At 39.6% G+C, this 19,684-nt stretch overlaps 1 protein-coding gene across 2 annotated transcripts in view; it reads left to right on the forward strand.

The window, feature by feature from the left end:
• The first annotated feature begins 1,184 nt into the window (after window positions 1-1,184).
• Window positions 1,185-19,684, forward strand: part of CALU (calumenin) — a 450,302-nt gene continuing 431,802 nt past the window's right edge. The window contains exon 1 of one of the 2 annotated variants that reach the window (XM_044088629.1): window positions 1,185-1,362. The gene's annotated coding sequence lies outside the window, so the exon portion shown is untranslated. The remainder of the gene's footprint in view (window positions 1,363-19,684) is intronic. The other variant, XM_044088627.1, reaches the window with a different exon arrangement.

Below are 19,684 nucleotides of genomic sequence, written 5' to 3' on the forward strand. Positions count from 1 at the left end.
CAATACAAAGGACAGAACATCAGTTTTTTGCCTAAATAAAAGCTTTTTCTTGTAGCATTTTAGTTGCTTATTCTATTTCTTACAACATTTAGGTGTTTCAGATACAGAATAACTGTTTTATGCAACTATTACATACAATATAGGAAATAATTTTGTCCTAAAATCTCAGGACATTTGCCATTTTTTAAATTTTTTTGCAGGACACAACTGCCCAAAGAGGGACTGTCCCCTCGCAAAGTGGGACAGGTGGTAACCCTAATCACACAGCATAAAGCCCGTCTTGTGAGATGAGTTGTGAAGCCAAGCATCTTTTATGTTATTAGGACCCTCTGGGATATTTACAACTGCATGATGTTTTGATAGCTGATACTAAAAGAAACATTTTATTTTATAACTGGTCTGATCAAGGCAAGAGTACACAGTAGTAAAAGCGTATGGGATACCCCCCTCCGCATTGAGGCCAGTGTTGCAGGAGGTTTGTTTCCCACTTCACCGAGAGACATCTGATCTTCTTTGCATATTTTAATCATTTAAGCCTACAAACACAGATGAATTACAGTATACGTAATTCAAATTCTTAAAGCCTAAACACGCAAAGGAGTTAAGCCAATCCGTTATAATACAACAATAGTTTAATGTTCGCTACAGTCAGATTATGATTTAACTACATGAGTTACTATGCGTGTGCTTTATAAAAGTTAATGATATTACCAGAATTACATGTGTAGAAGTCGTACAGACTAATGATAGCATGCATCTAACGTGTTGCTGTATTTCTTACTACTACATATTACCTCACGTTTTACAACCGTGGTCCAGCCTGTTTAAAAAAAAAAAAAAAAAAAAGGCTGAGCCTGAAGTGGATTGTTCCTATATAGGATGAAAATAAGTAAGAAGTGGTAATTTTGAGTCATTATGACACATTCAACTTTATTTCAGACTGGGAACCCACCCACACTACTTTACAATAACGGAAATAACCAAACATAATCTTTCCTCTGAAAACACCTCTTGCCAACGCCGCAAGTTATTTCCTTGAAACATCAGCCAATAGCTGCGCGGAAATAAGTAAAGGGAACTACTTGAGCTTCGTGTCCGCGCTCTTGGGGACGTGGCGGTTTCCAGCCAATAGGGATCCCCCACTGAGCAAGGCTTGGACAAATCAGAAAGTAGGGATGTCGTTTGCCCATTTTAGTGACGGACGAGGTGGGCTTTCTAATAGGTTCATCTTAGTGCAATTACCGTTTTACTCATTCGAGTCAATTAAGAATTTGTTTGAGTACCCTTTGGGCAAGCTGTGGCATTTCCGGCGCTGTAGTGTGAACCGATTGAAAGTTGGGAGTTAAGCGAAGGGTGTGGAAGGTGAGTTTTAAATGCCTTTAATTTATATTTTTCAGTACCTGGTTTGGGTGGAATTGTATACGTAGTAAAATGATGGTAGATGTACCGTTACTTTTGTGTTTTCTTCTCTTGTATATTATTTGAAATATAAGTGGAAGAGCATATTTTGTTTGGAAATGGATAATTCATGTGTTTGGGAAGTCTTTGGCTTTTTTTCTGTTTTTGCTATTTTCTACTGTCTGTATAAAAAACCGCTTGGAGTTATCACAAGTTGTTAATTAACGTTTTGATTTATGAAAAAACGTTCTGCGCTAATAGGCAAGTAACTGCAATAAACTTTGTACAGTTTAGTAGATGCGAGTTAAGTGGGCTGCAGAACCATTTATTTCGGAACTAATTCCATGATTGCTGACTAACCATTTAGTTGTAGGACTGTAGAATGCTTTTGTGCTCCCTATACATATTTAAGATTTGACCATTGATGTGGCAGCTTTTTCTTTTCGTTGTAGTGTTATGTCTTGTTACTTCCAAGGTGTCAGACGTAGCTGCTAGTATTAGATATTGCATTGCTTAATTTGCAGTTGAGAGATCAAACGTGTTCACAAACCCTTGTATTAAAAATCCTGGCACTGGCCTTTTACAGTTATAGCACAAGGTCAAAATGGGAGAATTGTTTTTTCTTCCAGAAAAATAGGTCTTTGGGATTGGTTAGTGCTAAAGAATAGTTGCATGTATTTGAGTGACTGTATATATTTTTTTTTAATTGTACCTAACCCTCTGCTGCTCCATGTTACTGAAAGAAAGTTACAAAAGATGTCATCACATCAAGGTGATGGGCCTTTGTCTTCCAAGGGTGAAAAAAAAAGGCTGTGTCACCTGCTCCTTGTCCCTCCCATAAGCTTGAGATTCAGGGTGGAGTGTAATGGGTGCCAGCTCCCCTTACTTATTCAGACAAGAGGCAACATTACCTAGAGCAAGTTACAGAAGATATCTTTAGTATCATTGCAGTGATATGCCTTTGTTTCCAAAGGAGAAAAACAGGCTGTGTAATTGTCTGCTGATAACAGGGTTGGCACCCAGTTAAACCCATTCCTTATCCCCCCCCCTTTCCTGATTAGTGTGAGGGAGGAGGTTAATGGATGCCAGCCTGTTTTTATTTGGACATTAAGTGGCAATGTTTTATATTGCCTATTTATATTTGTTGACCGGGAGTGTCTGACTGGGCGTAGGTCCATTTTCAGCGGAGGCCCGGGGAGAAAAGCTCCACAGTTAAAATAAACATAGTAGTTCATTGGATTACATAGCGATTAGCAATTACTTACAACATATTTATAGATGAACATAGTACATCGGTAGACAACTAGAATCTTTATCTGTGAAGTACGTAACGGACATTAACAAATGTTGCAAGAAGTTCCTTCTGTATAATAAGTACTGGCTTATGAGCATCTGAGCTTGCTATAATCAAGGTAGTTAGTGGAGTGGAAAGAAAGGTAATGGTTGGATGGGGAGGGTGATATTAGAGTGGGAGTTGCAAGGGCATAGCCAGCATGTTTTTAGGTGCGCTTTTAGTAAAGTTTTGAAGTGGGTGCATGATGGTATGGAGGTAATTGTGGGTGGGAGGGAGTTCCATAATTTGGCTATGGTGCAAGAGAATAGTGCTTCACCAGCAGAGTTGTTGGCTTTAGTGATCTGAAAGTGATTTTTGTTGCTGGATCTTAGTGGTCTGGTGGTGCGATAGGGTTGGAGTAGATTCTGGAGGGATGGGACATTTAGTGGATGATTTACTAGTTTCTGGGCGAGAGAGTTGATACGATTGAAGGAGGTGAGGGAGTTCAAGCCAGCCCAGTTCAGCAAGTGAGAGACAGTGGTGACTACGGTAGGATGCCCCTGTGGCGAATTTGGCGAGTTGTAGCAGGTCTCTAGCTTGTTTAGATCGCATTGCCTTAGGTTGGTATATATTGGACAGGCATAAAGTAGGGTGGAGATAAGGTGGGAATTTGCTATTGAAATCTTTGCTGCTTTGGTGAGAAGTTGCTTATTTCAGTATAGCGCTCCTAGTTTTTTGTGGACTTTTTATGGTCAAGGATGTGTGAAAGGCAATTTCCACTCCTAGCAATTTGGTGTGTTCCGTTGGGTATATAGTGGTGTTTTTTGCTGTGATGTTAAAGTGAGAGTTGTTTTTGAGTATGTTTGGTGGGCTGGAAGATGAGGAGTAGTTTAGCTTTGTTTGGGGTGAGTATTAATTGGACATCGGATAGCCACGTTTCAACAGAGGAAAAGGCTTCCTGTGTGACTTTTTGCAGTTTGAGTAGGGACTGGGCTGAGCAGATGATGGTTGAGTCACCTGCGTATTCTATGAGTGTGCCATGTTTGGCAGAGGCTAGATTTATAGGTGAAAACAGAAGAGTAGGGCTCAAAGAATGGATCCTTGGGGAACCCTTAGAGATGGGTAGTTGGGGAGATGTGTCATTCTGCCATACAACGGATTGTTGGCGGTCAGACTGGTAACTCTGAAACCAGTTGGTGACTGACTGTGAGAAGGATAGGTTATTGAGGACAGAGAAGTTTTGTGTGGGACCATGTCAAATGCTTTAGATATGTCTAGGAAGGTAGCAGAGGAGAGAGCCATTGTTTTTATGCTGAAGGATAATGTTACTAAAGGAGAATAAGGCAGTGGTGGTGCTATGGTTTGGTCGGAAACCATGCTGAGTATTGGAAAGGGGGTTGTTAGTAAGGAGGTAGTCTGAGACCTGAGTGTATACATCTCTCTAGTATTTTGGAGAGAATAGCTATTGGGCGGTAATTGGTTAGTTCTGTGGGGGATCCCATGGCTTCCTGTTAACATTTTGAGAGTGAGATTGATGTACATGTATGCTGACAGTTTGCTGGTGAAGTCTGGCCAAACAGCTATTCCCAGAGCAGAGTTAAGGGGGTATATGCTGCAAAACATTGCAAGTATGACTTCATGAATAAACGAGGTAAACCAACAAGGAGCAAGGCTAAATCTCATGTAAAAATCATAGTAGTTGAAGTTTGTGAGTATTGTTTAGAAAAATAGTTTGTGGGAGTAATTCCTTCTTTGCTATTAGCATAACTACTAAAGTTAACAGAAATTACCCCCCCCCCCCAAAAGAAAAATTGTACTAGAGTTTGAAAATCAATGCATTTATTTCAGTCACATTAAAATTTAAAAAAAATGGGCCATTACAAATGAAAATGTGCTCTATGATCAAGTTTTACGGTACCTACCACACCTTAACTTTTGAATTTTGTCTTACATGAGATCATGAGTTGCATAACAGGCTGTGTGTTCATTTGTTGGAGGAAAAACTTCCAATTTTGGAAGGGGTGGGACGTTAAGGTCATTAGCATCCCTTTAGTAATGAAACGCACAGTAGCAATAATAATGGGATCCGTTATTTCTGCTGTTTAATTTTTATTTTTACTTGGATCATTTTAAGTTGTTTCCTTTTAACTGAGTAAATGAACTGGTCATAAACACTGCAGTTTTCAGCCATAACCTGGGTCAAATGGCAGTAACAATCATGCAGGAATATGTAGACGAACAAGAGCAAATTATGCAAGTGTGCAATAATGAACTTGATACATATATAATTTTTTGGCTCCATATTTTCAAAGTCTAAATTGTCTAATAAAGATGGATAATAAGAAAAGCATTCACTATGAGAAAGGAAAAAGAAGGTAACGAGAGTGGTTTTATATTTTTACATGGGAGTGATTATCATCAATGTTTTACAGATTTACTTATTTACAAAATCTGCCTTTGAGGAATGCGTTTGAAAAAATTGTAAGTCTCTTAATCCTGTAAGGGTATATACATATGCAGTAACTATTTGTAGACGTGTATTAAATAGTATCTCTGGGACAGCTGCATTTGTATCTGTCAGATCTTGGCAATTTACAAAATACTGCAGGACTGTCACCTTTTTGTTGAAATGCTTTCCAGATGCTAGTAGCAACTTTACTGAATGCTTCCTCTGTGTAAGCTAAGGTAAATGAAGGTCTTGGTAATTGGAAGATCTCTGGAAGCCCTCCTGTTTTTAGTTGTAAGTGGAGTTTGTAATAGTTTTCTACAAGGTAATACAGTGATGGTGATAGATGTATAAATCTCAGTATTTTATTCTCTGTAGTTTGTAACGTGTCTGTATCGTGTGGATAATGGAGTGTTAAAGTAGGCAAAGCTGTGCAGTTGGCTGTCTAGTTTACATTTTATTAATGTGCTGTTTGTTTTAACTGGTGTCAAAAGTCATGAACTGAAATAAAGTGCTAAAAAATGCATTATTGTATCCTTTGGGAAGACATAACACATTGACAATATGCCCCTAAGAGTTGACACACTTTTGACCAAAACGAGTCTTTCTATACTGTACAGCTTATAAACAAAGATCTATCTGCATCTCTAGATCTAGGCACTACTCCCCACATCACATCCTACTTCTGTTTTAACAGACAATACACACACTGAAATCACCACACCTTCTCACTACAAATACTTAACCTACCAACTCTCTCTGCTGCCTCCCACAGTACTGTAGTCATAGTTACATCATTCAAAAAGATAAAAATCAGTCCAGGCCACCAGTAAAAACGTAGAAACTTTATGATTCCAATAATGAAATATACAGATGATCGCTTTCGTCTCCTACAAGACTTCATCAGATAAAACTTAAAGTGCTGCCATACTTTATATAGAAATCACTGTTGCTATCAATCAAGTCCATTTAAAATTTTAAAGAACCATGCTGTTAATACAATCCTTGTTACCTTCATTTTTTGTCCAAAGTGTGTGTATAATATCTTATCAAGTAATACATAAACAAACATTATAAGAATATTATGAATAGAATTCTACACTATACATACAAAATGTAAAATGTTACTTCATACTCTGCTTTAGCTGTCAATACTGGCTTTATACTAACATATATTCGTTTAGACCAGGAAAAACGTTGGCCCTCAATCTTAATTGCCATTTTAATTCCTTGTTTAACAGTCCATTTTTCATATCACCTCCCCTGATACTGTGTTTAACTGTGTCAATAATTCCAAACCTAAAGCCCTTGAATGCCTGACAGGAAACAAGAGTGTTTGGCGCTAGTATCCTTACCTATTCTTATATCGTATAAATGTTCTCCCATTCTTTCTTTCAATGTTCTTTCAGACTTCCCTATGTAGAATGCCTTGCATTCTATACAGACAGCCAAATAGTCCAACATTCTGGCGTTAGTTACCCTTACAAAATTTCACTGTACTATTAAATCCATTGTTCAAATATATACTATCCTCCTTGTATATGTATGAACAAAAATTACATCTACCACATCCATTGGTTGCCTTTTTTTATTTTAACCTGTTTCTTCATCTTTTCAAACAATCTTTTACATACAAGACAGGAAAGAATTTCAAAAGTAGGTTGTTTGCCCACTACCTCATACAGTTCTCTGCTCGTCTTAAGCAAACTCCAATTATCTCTAACAATTTGGGTGAAAATGTCTGTAAATGTGTTATATTCCGTGATGCATTTCTTTCTGGAAAGGGGTTACCCCAAAGAGATGGTATGAAAAATATTGGATGAGGTGTACAGAGGCTGGGGAAACAGATAGATATAAAGCATTGTTGGGACAACCTTTTTCTGGAGAGAATAAACCGAACACAGAACAAAGTAAGAAGTTTCGGGGGACGTGTCACGGAATAGAACACATTTACAGACATTTTCACCCAAATTGTTAGAGATAATTGGAGTTTGCTTAAGACGAGCAGAGAACTGTATGAGGTAGTGGGTAAACAACCTACTTTTACATACAAGACGGGAAAGAATTTCAAAAGATTGTTTGAAAAGATGGAGAAACAGGTTAAAATAAAAAAGGCAACCAATGGATGTGGTAAGATTGGGTGCCAGCTGGCTCAAACAGTCACCCACTATAAAAGTGGGTGACTCCAGATTGCCACAAGGGTCAGTGCTGGGCCTCCTACTGTTTGGTATATACAGTGGACATAAGTTTACACACCCCTGTTTAAAATGTCAGTTTTTTGTGATGTAAAAAAAATAAGACCACAATAAATAATTTCAAAACTTTTCCCACCTTTTAATGTGATATATAACCTGTACAATTCAACTGAAAAACAAATCTGTTTGGGGGGGGGATATAAAAAAATTGTTACAGTACGCTGGTTGTACAAGTGTGCACACTCAAAACTAATACTTTTGTTGAAGCACCTTTTGATTTAATTACAACAGTCTTCTTGGGTAGGAGTCTTATCAGCATGGCACATCTTGACTTGGCAATATTTGCCCACTCTTCTTTGCAAAAGTGCTCAAATCTCATTGCGAGTGGATCTCTTCTGCACAGCCCTCTTCAGGTCACCCCACAGATTTTTTTATTGGATTTAGGTCTGGGCTCTGGCTGGGCCATTCCAAAACTTTATTTTTCTTCTGGTGAAGCCATTCTTTTGTTTGGATGTATGTTTGAGGTTGTGTTGAAAAGTGAAAGGTTTTGGGCCAAAAGTGACTGGTATTTGAAAAGGAACCCCAAAGCATGATACTGCCACCACCATGCTTCACCATCGGGATGGTGTTCTTTTGGTGATGCACAGATTTATTTTTGTGCCAAACCTACCTTTTGGAATTGTGGCCAAAAAGTTCAATCTTGGTCTCATCAGACCATAACACATTTTCCCACATGCTTTTGGGAGACTTTATATATTTTGTTTTTGTTGGGCCTGGATGTTTAAGGCTTTGTCTGGCAATCCTATCCCAAAGTCCATACATATGGAGAATATGGGAGACTGTCACGTCACAACCAGTACTTGCCAGAAATTCCTGCAGCTCCTTCAGTGTTACTGTAGGTCTCTTGGCAGCCTCCCTGACCAGTTTTCATCACGTTTGGAGGTATGTCAAGTTCTTTGCTATGTCACTGTTGTCCCATATTTTCTCCACTTTTTGGTGACTGTCTTAACTGTGTTCCATGGTGTATTCAATGCTGTGGAAATTTGTACCCTTCTCCTGACTGATAACTTTCAACAATGAGAACTTTGCTTTGTAAGCTGTCTGTGAACCATGGCTTTTATGTAGCAAGCAACTGAGTAAATGTCAGGAAAATCCTACTAGGACAGCTGAACTTAATTTGCAGTTAGTCTCTCTAATTGATGGCAGTACCCAAGAAGACTGCTCTAATTTAAAGCAAAAGTTGCTTCAACAAAGTTAGTTTTTAAGGGTGTGTGCACTTATGTAACTAGCGTATTGTACATTTTAACATGAGTGTGTAAACTGTTGTATCCACTGTACTTCTCAGAAGTTTAGGCCAGAACTTATGGTCTGTGGCTGACAAGTTTGCAGACTGCTGCAAACTGGGTGCAATTATTGAATCCCCAAATGATGTCACTGTATTTCGGGAGGGTTTTACGCAGGCCATCGACTGGTGTCTTGGTCTCAAACTGAATGCAAAGAAATGTCATCTTTCCTTTTCGGTAAAAACCTTTCACATTATGTACCTATGAAGTGGTAAAAGATCTGGGATCACAGGTAGATTGCAACCTTAACTTTGACCACCATGTGTCCTACTGTAATAAGGCAGGCTTTCTAAGTAGCACACTTTTAGCAAAGGCTTCACCTCTAGAGCAAAGTAGGTTATAACCCCTCTATACTCACTAATCGGGCCCATAATGAAGTATGATGGCCATTTTGTCATGTACAGTACAAAGCACCTGTAGCCATTGGAGAGACTTCGGAGGTTTCTAACTAAGATCAATGGACTCCAGACGTGCCTTAAATAGACTGACTAAAGTCCCTGTCACTATACTCTGTATCTTGGAGACTTATGCCTGGCTTAGAGTAGTATCTGACACAAACCTAATGAGTTTGCTGCACATCCATAAATCAAATGAGACTAGAGACCTGTTCCAGGGACCTAAATATGGCCTGCAACTTTAATAGGGCATGCTGGAGGGACAGATTTGTCTCCCAGCAACTGCTCAGTCTTTGGAATAGGCTGCCAGTCCATCTGAAGCAGAGAACCTCTGACACTGTTCAAAAGGATCCAGGACAAGTGGATGGGGCACCATAAATTCTTACCAGGGACAGCATCCACAACCCTTCTGGACATGGGTAGTCATTACTAAATATAATCCTGGGTATTGACTAGAGTATTTATGGTATTGCATTGGGATGAAATGGCTAGGCTTGAAATGACCTCCTGGGTTGATGGCCTAGTAACCTCCTATGATCTCCCAAACACCCTCAGTGATCACCTACCTGCCTTTATAAACTGTTCTCTCCCTCCCCCTTCTGTCAAAATTTTAACATCGGTATAAACAAATAAGAAACTTGACTAAATTTAATCCACTGACCTTCATTCTAAAAAAGACAAGTTGGCATGTACTTAAAAATCCCCCTCTTCATGAGGCAGTTGATTACCACAACACTGTTTATGGATACACCTAAACAGCCTCCCACCTCTTCGTGTACAAAAGATCAAAACAAAAAATAAATTAATTCTATATATCTTCATTTTCTCTTACTGTAACTGTCTTAGTTGCTCTTCTGCATGCTCTTACTCTGCACTTATTACTGCTGGTTAGTAGCCTTCTAATTTACTGCCTTCTGCACTTGTTTTTTAGTCATTTGTTAATTTTAATTGCATTTATTTGAACTGTATTTTCCATAGTGTTGCTACATGCTCGGGTGTGCTGGCCTGCACTACAATTTGAATTGTATTTACTGCTGTTTTAGCTGCTTTTTCTGTAACCAAAAAGAAATTCTAAGCTTGTTTCCTGCCTCTCCTGTAACTAGTCAAGTCCAGATACAGACTTGCTGTATCCGGGACTGTTAAGCTTCTGAGCCCCCCCCCCCCCAAGCCTTTCTGTGTTGGAGGGAAGCCTTCTAGCTTATCAGTGGGAGTGGTAAGCACTAGGTAGCCATCTACCACCGGAAGATTGGGTTTTGGCCCTGAAATTATGGTTCATTGGCCGTTTCGGCAGTTTTTCCATCTTTTCTGCTTTCTGGTTAAAAGCCTGTTTTGCATTTGGTACTTGCCATTCCTATAACTGGTGTAATCCAGGTACAGATTTGCTGTATCCAGGACCGTTCGTAAGCTTCTGAGCCCCCAAGCCCTTCTGTGTTGGGGAGGAGCCTTCTAGCTTATCAGTGGGAGTGGAACCACTAACTACCACAGGAGAAGTGGTTTCTTGCCCAGAAATTATAGTTTTATTGGCAGTTTGGGAAGCTTTTCCATCTCTTTCAACCTTGTGATTTAAAAGCCTGTGTTTGCGCTTGTTTCCTGGCTTTCCTGTTACTAGTCTAGTCCAGGTACAGATTTGCTTTATCCAGGACTGTTAAGCTTCTGAGCCCCGCAAGCCTTTCTATTTTGGAGGAAAGCCTTCTTCTAGCTCATCAGTGGGAGTGGTAAGCACTAGGTAGCCTGTCTACCATGAGAGGAGAGGTTCTTGGCCCAGAAATTGTAGTTCATTGACCATTTGGACAGTTTGTCCATCTGTCAACTTTGTGCTTTAAAAGACCACATCTGCGCTGGTTTCCCATCTTTCCTGTAACTAACCTACTGGGTAGCAGTAGAAAGCCTTAGACTGATACAAGCCTTCTAGCTTAGGAGAGAGACTTTGGAGTGATTAAGTATCAGTTTTCTGTACTTAACTGTTTTTTGCCTAAACACAAATTTTCCAGCATTTTATTGTGATTTTAAAAGCATGTTTTCTTTCACATATTTTTCATATTTGACTGCCTGCACTTATTTAAACAAAATTTTTATAACTGTTGTAGGCTACACACTACAGTGCGACAGCCTTTCCTGATCGTTTGTAGTCATTTAAAGCTGATTTTTTTTCCTTTTATCTTTTCAAAAAACAAAAATGAAACAAAATTCCTTGTTTCCTGCCTTTCTAAGCTAGTATAGTCCAGTTTTCAGGCTAGTGCTGAATTCAGGGCTGTGATACTAGTTTCTGAGTTGCCTGTACCTTGGACAGAAGGAAGTTTCTCTGCTCACCTGTGAGAGAGGGGAGCTTTTGAGCAACCTGTCTGTCCCTGGAGGAGTGGTTCCAGCCCAGAAGTTAGTAGTTTATTGGCCATTTTGGGCTAATTTCTATCTTTCATTTCCCTACTATAAAAACTGCGTTTGCATGGTTTTGCGCACCGGGCAGTGCCGGTTAGCTACGGTTAAATTATTCCCGGCTCCACTAAGTCTCCATCAGTCTTTCCCTTGAAACTAGTACCTAAGCACTCAAAAAGCGTCTTGCAGCTCAGCACTTGCTCAGACTGAATAGCAAGCACTAATATACCCTGATTGCTCAGCAGGGCAAGGCTCTTTATTCACTCCTCACCAACCAAGCGACTAAGCAGCTCACCCTACTATTCAGGCATGACCAAAGGGCAACTTCAGGTGCACTCTCCAGTCCAGCTGGTGAATCTAGGTATCCTGAGGCAATGTTACAACTGCCTCATGTACACAGACAACCCTGTCCTCCTACCACAAAATACTAACGTATGCGAGAGATCCAGTTACACAGCCAAACTGGAAGCTTAAGCTGTCTCCACCCAAGACTGGAACAGACAGTCAAGAGGAGAAGGTTAACACTTGCACCACAACTCTAGCCGCACACAGACCTACTAAAACAGCACTGGCAAAAAATACGCGATCATACTCGGAGCCTCAAAATAAAAACCTGCAAAAGCATCAGAGACCTCCAAAGCAGACACCCAAACTATCTGCACTTCCTGTCACAAACCAGACAGCGTACAAAACAGTGTGCCGTACAATCACAGCCCTTAAGGTGAAATAACATACCTAACATGCTAGTAATAGGTGACTCTCTATAGTCAGGCACACTGATGTTCCACTGACTAGGTTGGACAAGCAGAGGGTTGTCGGGAGCTAGAACCTGCCATATGACACACGCACTCAAGTCATATTTGTACTTATTCTGGAGTGACCTGTCTTTGTTCATGTTGGTGTGAATGACCTGAGACGTAGCTCCCTGGACTACATGGAAGAGCTCTCTGAGTTCTCTGATCATGTAGCCCAGGCTGGTATGACCCTGAGTAGCATCCTGCCCTCACCAAAAATACCTCCAGTATAAAGAAAAAAAATTATCACTTTCAACAATTGGCTAAGCTTCTGGTGTCATTCAAAAGGGGATGCAGTGTCTGTCAGCCTGGGACGACATATTCGACGAGACTGCTTGCACCTGTCACCCCTAGGAGTTAGAATACTGGCAAAGGCTGTTGTTGCCCCCATAGTGCCTCTCTTAGGCAAGGCTGAAAAGTCAAACCCACCTTCGTAAACAGCGCAATTGACTAAAAACTAAGGGTTATGCTACTCAACACCAGGACTTTAAATCTCAGAATGCACGTGCTCGAAGCACTCCTCCGTATGGAGAATGTCAACATCTGTGTAGTAACTGAAACCTGGTTCAAGGCTCCAGAGAGCACCCCAGCACTACCGTTTGGGAAAAACAAAACACCCAGGAATTGCCACATAGGTGGCAGACTCCTTAATACAGAACAGGTAATGAGATCTTGGGATGCAGGTAGATAATAATTTCTCCTTTGACAATCCTATTGTCAAAGGAGTTGGGAAATCCTATGTGGCCCATCTAATTACTAAAGGGTTCGCATCTAGAAATAGAGGTTATAGTGCCCCTCTACTCGTCACTCATTGTACCCATCATAGAGTACAATGTCCCATTTGGGATGTACCTCACAAGGCACTTCAAACAGCTGGAAAGACCACAAAAGTAACTCACCAAGAGGATTACTGGTCTCAAACATATGTCCTGTGCAGCCTGTGAAAACTCCGGCTGTACTCGTGCCACATCTTACTCAGAGGTGATCTCTGCCTGACTTGAAGCCATGTCCAACTCAGAATTGATGGACATGCTCCACCCAAAGAAATCCAAGTCCTGTGAGCCACACGCTCTAGTGAGCTAAACCTCGCCACAACAATAGAGCATGCTGGACGGATAGATTCTTGTCAGAGGCTCTCCATACTTTGGAACAAAATTATAAATTACATCAGGCAGAGCCCCTCACTAACACTCTTCAAGAGAAACCTTGACGAGTGGATGGGTAACAGAAAATACACCCCTGGGATCACTTCATTGGCTTTAACTGATCCTCTGTCAAGCAATCAATAGGGTGGCAAAAGCTGACACTCTGGCTAGGCTTATAAATGCCCTCTGGCAGCCTAGTACCTACCTATGAACCAAGCCTACTAGAGTTTCTTCATGCCAGAGACAAAATATGGATGGCAAGCAAATAGACACTCCAGACCTAACTCCAGACCTATTAAAATTCAAACCACTTCACAACTGGGTAAAAAAACTAATCCAAAGATGGTAAAGAACATTACTTAAAACTGCAGTCTAGTCATAAGCAGAACTCCCAAAAATTCTAGAATTCCATTACATCACTACTAAATCAGGCACAAAGCAACCCATGTGTGCAGCCTGTCAAATCACTTCACTTCAATAAATAGTTTTTGCTTTATCAGCACTGTAGCAGATATTGTGGCTAACTCTCCCTAAGCAAACTGTACAACAAGCAACATGTCTTCATCAAAACTTTCACCCATTATACTCCAAAAAGTCCACTATTCACTCTACATCCATTTTCACTCTAAATCATGTTCCAATCACTACAATACAGACTACTTCAGTAGCTCAAACCTTGCTCTAATGCTCCTGATGACATATCCACAGAAAGTCTTAAGTATTGCTGCAGATCCCATTGCCTTTCCTAGAAGTATACTTCTCAAAAGATGCATCCAAGAATCTACATTCCCAGAACCTGGGAAAAAGCATTTATTCTCCCTCTTCACAAAAGTGACAATACTGACATCACACTGACCTGTTACCATTCTCTCTCTATCTCCAAAATCTTAGAAAAATGCGTACATATTAAACTTCACCTTTTCTTCACAACCAAAGCCTATCATGCACACAGCATGGATTTAGACACAACTCCCCTTATTTCTTTTATGGACACTGTTAAGAGTCCGTGACGCTGGCAAAATTATACCATTTTAACATTTTTCCTCTGTTGTATATACTCTTGTGTCATTGTATGTATATCGATCCTTTATGTTCATGTACTGTGGAGCTTTTCTCCCTGGGCCTCAACTGCAAATGGATTCTCAATGGCCCAGTGGACTTCCCCGGTAAAGAAAATGCAAATAAAATGAATTGACTAAATGTCATTGCCCTCCTTCAGTCATTAGGCCAATCATTGAATATAGTGCCCAACTGGGACACCCATAGATATACTAAAAGAATACAAAGCCTAAACGGACTTCCAAGATGGCTGCCCACTCAGCAGATGAGTTTCCATCAACTGATTTTAATTTCAGCTATCTCTGTGTGAAAAAGAAACGAGACAAGGGCCAGTAACTCTACCAGTTTTAATAAACTGTTACTTGCTAGTTTAGTACACTGCCTGGATGCCACTGAAGAAGGAACTTGGCCTGAAATAAGAAAAAGGTGAAAAGAAAACGCTGACTGGGAAGAATTCTGCAGTTTTGTTAAATTTATGGGGGACTGAAAAGCATATACCCTGCATCATATTAATATTTGGGAGGGCAGTAAGGAGATGGGTTGCCTTTTAAAACAAATTTTGTTCTCAACAGGGTTTCCTTTAAATCATTTTATGGTATAAATTTGATAAAGCATTTTCCGTTAGTGTTATATAGAACTGCCTCACCCCCCCTTCATTTTTTTTTCAGTTTTTAAGAAATGTAGCCATAACAATGTGAAAAGTGCACATGTATGATGTATTGTAGATATGTTTTCTTACTTTTGAGCCAGTGAATGTCTGGATTAAGGCCCTTGGCTTAATATAAGAAAACATTTTGTGTAAGCTAGTGAGTAAAACAGCACTGAATGGAATGAAGTTCCTTCAGAAAATACATTTTCAGTGTGAGTTGAGAAGTCTGTAGCTATACGTATTCTGATGTTTTGATGGAGATGAGCTGAATACAGAGGTAAGCAATAAAAGCCAGAGCAGTTTTTAAGGTTGTTTTCTGAAAGCATACAAACTTTTCCTTCTATCTGGGAGGGGAATAAAGCTAAGATGAGAACAGACAGCAATTAAAAGTAGGAGCACAGGCTGCAACATGCATCTTTGCATAGCTAGCCGTAATTTTGAGGTAAAACCTGTGTTTTGTAGCTGTTCCTATCAGAGTTAAACTTCATTTTGTGCATTTGGTTTTTGAGGGTTTTCATTAAAACAGTCTTGTAAAGTGAGACATGGGTACCAGTGGAGACGAGAAATAACTGTATAAAGGATCAACGTGCCAAACGGTGTTTGCATGTAACAAGCTGGACATTTACATTTTTTTTTTAAATGTCTTGTAGAATAAGTGGGAACCTAACGGGTATAAAAAAGGAAGTGGTATTGAATTGTATTAAGAAAATGCAGAGTGCAAATAGCAGTGCTACAGGAGATATTGGAAAGAGGTGAGCATGTGAGTTTTTGATAGAGGATTTCAGGTGGGATATTCAGATGGGATATTCAGAAGAGTGCCCAATGAAGGGGGAGGGGTATTTGTACAAATTGCTATAGTATAGGAGCTGCAGTAGGGATGGAGAGAAAAAAAAATGATGCTAATTTGTGGTAGTAAGTGGTTACTGGCAAGAGAGGTGGAGTACGTTGGCATGCATTTGTATTCCTCCAAACCTGCTATTGTGGAGCTTAATCAGCTTTTAGTGGGGACTGTTACTTCTAGGTAGGGACTAGAATTTGATTTGCAGTGAGGATATATGTGAAGGACCTAGAGGGGAAAATATAACTAGGGTAGAGTTCTGAAAAATTATGAAAATATTTGGTATGGAAGATATGAGTTCAGTCACAGGAACTCAGTTTACATATTGTTCCCCAAATATATAATAACTGGGCTAGAATACACAAATTTTATTTCACAGGAGCACATGCTTTTAATGGAAAACTTCATCCTGCATCCAACAACAGTTTCAGACCATACACCAATAATATATAAACTGAGGGGTAATGAAGTAAAAATGAGGTAGTGGAGCTTTGTCAATCTACCCGTTAACCACTACCCATTCCTTAAATTCCCTTCTTTCTAAGTAACAGCAGTAAGAGGGGCTGACAGATTGAAGTATTGCAGAATAAGGGTAATTTTAACAGAAGAAAAAGAGATGCAAAGTGCCAGAGAGAAAATAAAGGCATATCTGGGTAATATGCATGAATATAGAAAGATTGCTAAGAAGCAACAGCTTTTTAGTAATCCAGAGTACAAAAACTTTTAGCACTGACTTGGGCAACAGAGTAGAAAGGTTGTTGCCAAACTTTGGGAGCTTAGAACAAGAAAAAAAAAAAAAAAGAGATCAAGTAGCTGTATTGGAGTTTTAAAATGAAAATTTTATATAAGGCAGTGAAATGTAGGAATTAAGAATAGAAATGGAAGACATAAGTATAACCAGCTTAGAGGTAGAAGAGGCTTAACAGTTGAGATGGATGGAGATGAGCTAACAATTACTACATACAATTAATCTGCAAGGAAATTTCCAGCAGTAGATGTTCCTATGGAAATTTAGAAGCTAGAAGGAAAGAAAAGTGATAAACCTTTCAGATCTTTATCGCATCTTTAACCGTATTCTAGAAGTAGGGAAAGCACCAACATCTTGGAAGAAAGCTATGGTGGTGGTAATACCTAAACAGGGTAAAGAGCTATTAGACCCAGCTTCATACAAGTCCATTTCAATTTTAAACCATAATTATAAAGTATTTGTCTAATGGCTAAAATAATTGTATAGGTGTTGCCAAAATTGATGGATATGGATGTGTGGTTTTGTGGAAGGGAGGCTGACATTTGGCATTTAATAGAACAGTGACCCAAAGGGAGGCTGTGTAAGAAAACCTCACTGCTGTTGATGTGTCTTTGATGGAGAGAAAGCATTGGACAGAATAAGCTGGGATTTTGAGTAGGGCATTGGAAGCATTTGGATTCCCTGATACAATAATAAGGTTAATTTAGAAGGATACTCAAAGGCAAGAATTAAATTGAGGACTCCTGTCAGATAAGCTGTGTTAAGTAGAAGAACCAGGCAAAGGTGCCCTGTTTCCCCTTGTATTCTTTTATATATTTAGAGCCATTGGCAAAGAAAATAAGGGACTCAGAAATACAAGGATATAGTTTGGTATAGTAATCAAGACAATTTGATTATTCGCTGCTGGCCATTTCTGGACTTACCAGATATAAAATAAAATGTCTGGTGTGTGAACACTTTTTTTTTTTTTTTTTTTTTTTTTTTTGACAGTTTCAAATCCTTTGGAGATGTAAACGCTGACTCACACTGGTTCAGCAATACCCATATTTGAGGCATAATGAAATGAATTTAGGAATATGGAGTAAAAAAAAGCCTGTTGTGACAGCCAAGGATATGTGGAAATAGACTAAACAAAAGGTAATACAAAAATTGAGAAACTTGATATAGATAGTAAGATGCAAGCAGCGAACGTGTTTTTTTTAGTTCCTTTATTCTTATGTACAGGTCAGGCACATACTTTAGCAGCCAAAGGAGTAGTTGTGGGCAATATTAAAGAATTGAAGGAAATTATCTGGGAGGGCAAGAGGTGAGTGGGATAAGTCTATCTTTCTTTCTGATGGAACAAGGTGGTTTAGGTTTACTAGATCTTTTTAGAGCTATGCAGTATCTGGCATAAGATTAGTGAAAAGGGACGATGATGCGAGGTGTGAAGTTCTAGTAGTAGAGAGAGTGGGATTTGGGATGCAGATTCTTTATTGTCTGGAAGTATTCTAAAAACTAAGCCAATACAGGAATGGAGAAATTAATTTTTGTATTCTTCTTTTTTTTTTGCAAATTGGAATGACTGAGTAGGGAGACAAAATGGGCAAGAGGGGGGCTGGAATTTACTGGAGAGACCTGGCTAAGGAACCAAGATGTTGGGAGCAAATGACTCCAGCAGGAAAGGTAATGGGAGTGGGATGAGGCCAATAAAACTGCCTTCCTACCAGGGCTTTCTGCGAGTACAGACAAAGAGAAAGGGATAAGGGGATTTTAGGTGAAAGACTTGCTGTGGTTACTTTTACGAGCTGAATCTGGAACAAAAGCTTCTGTTAAAAATACATAATTAAAAGGTCATATAAAATATTGCATGGTAACTACACGAATCAATCAGAGGAGGTTAGAAAAGACTGGGGGAAAAAGTGAGACTGGAAGAGCAGTTAAGAAAATGATGGGAAAACGCTCATGGCTCTGAAGTATGGAGATGTTTACCTTACAGACACAAGGTGCAGTATTTTAATTCTCACATGGGGTAATTGTGTAAGCCTGAAATGACCCACAAGGGCAGTTAGCCTAATAATAATCTATGAACCCAAGTCCAGAAAGTTTAGGATCTTTGTCTATGCAAGCACTTGCATGCATTTTTATACCCCAAGCAGACTTTTAAAAAGCATTTTTCCTCGTGTAGATAGCAAATGTTGAAGGTATGATGGAGGAGCGAGAGATATAATTGTGAACGTATGTATTGAGTTGGCAGATTATTCCCTACAGAGTTAGGTATCAGAAATGTTGGGTGAGCAAATGGTTGAGTAAGAAAGGATTCTTATGAGCTGGGGTACAGGATCTGGATTGCCTAGAAATAGTAAGGCCTTAAGCTTAAAATTGTTGGCTGCCAAAATAGCAGTTACTAGAAAACTGAAACCAAAGTCTTATCAGCTGTATTTAAAGAGCTGAAAGAATTGGAAGAGAGATCCATAAAGGGATAGAACAAATTACATGGTGTGGGAACAATGCATACATGTTTAGGAGGAAGAGTGAGATTTTAAGGGAAGGCAGGACTGACGACTTTTTGTGTGTGATGTTGGACTGATGATGGCAGTAAAATTTAGACCCTTTAGTCTTGTATACAGGTCGGGCATAATTCCTCCACCTGAGGAGGCATTGTGGACAGAGTTGAGTGAGGGAAGCGGGCAAGTGTGAAGTAAGTTGATACTTCCAAGAGAGCAAGATGGGTTAGGATTACTTAGTGCTAGTATATATAACAAGCGGAAAGCTGTAATTGAAAGTGAAAAGGGATGATCATGAAATGGGGAAGAAATTCGCAAAATAAGGACATTCAGATCAGCTGTAAGAACATCAGCCTTAGAATACTTTCTGCGTCTTTAAAGAACTAAGCCAACAAAAGAGGACATTTTATAGGTATGGATGACTGCAGTTTAGTGGTAGAGAAAATAGGCAAAGGGTGGGAGGATGGTATAATGGTCAAGGTGTTTACCTTGCGAACACAAGGTGCAGGGTTTGATTCTCACATGGGGTAATTGGCTAGGCT

The sequence above is a fragment of the Protopterus annectens genome, chromosome 11.part0 (genome assembly GCF_019279795.1).
Source record: "Protopterus annectens isolate FY-2018-M chromosome 11.part0, PAN1.0, whole genome shotgun sequence".
Taxonomy (NCBI): domain Eukaryota; kingdom Metazoa; phylum Chordata; order Ceratodontiformes; family Protopteridae; genus Protopterus; species Protopterus annectens.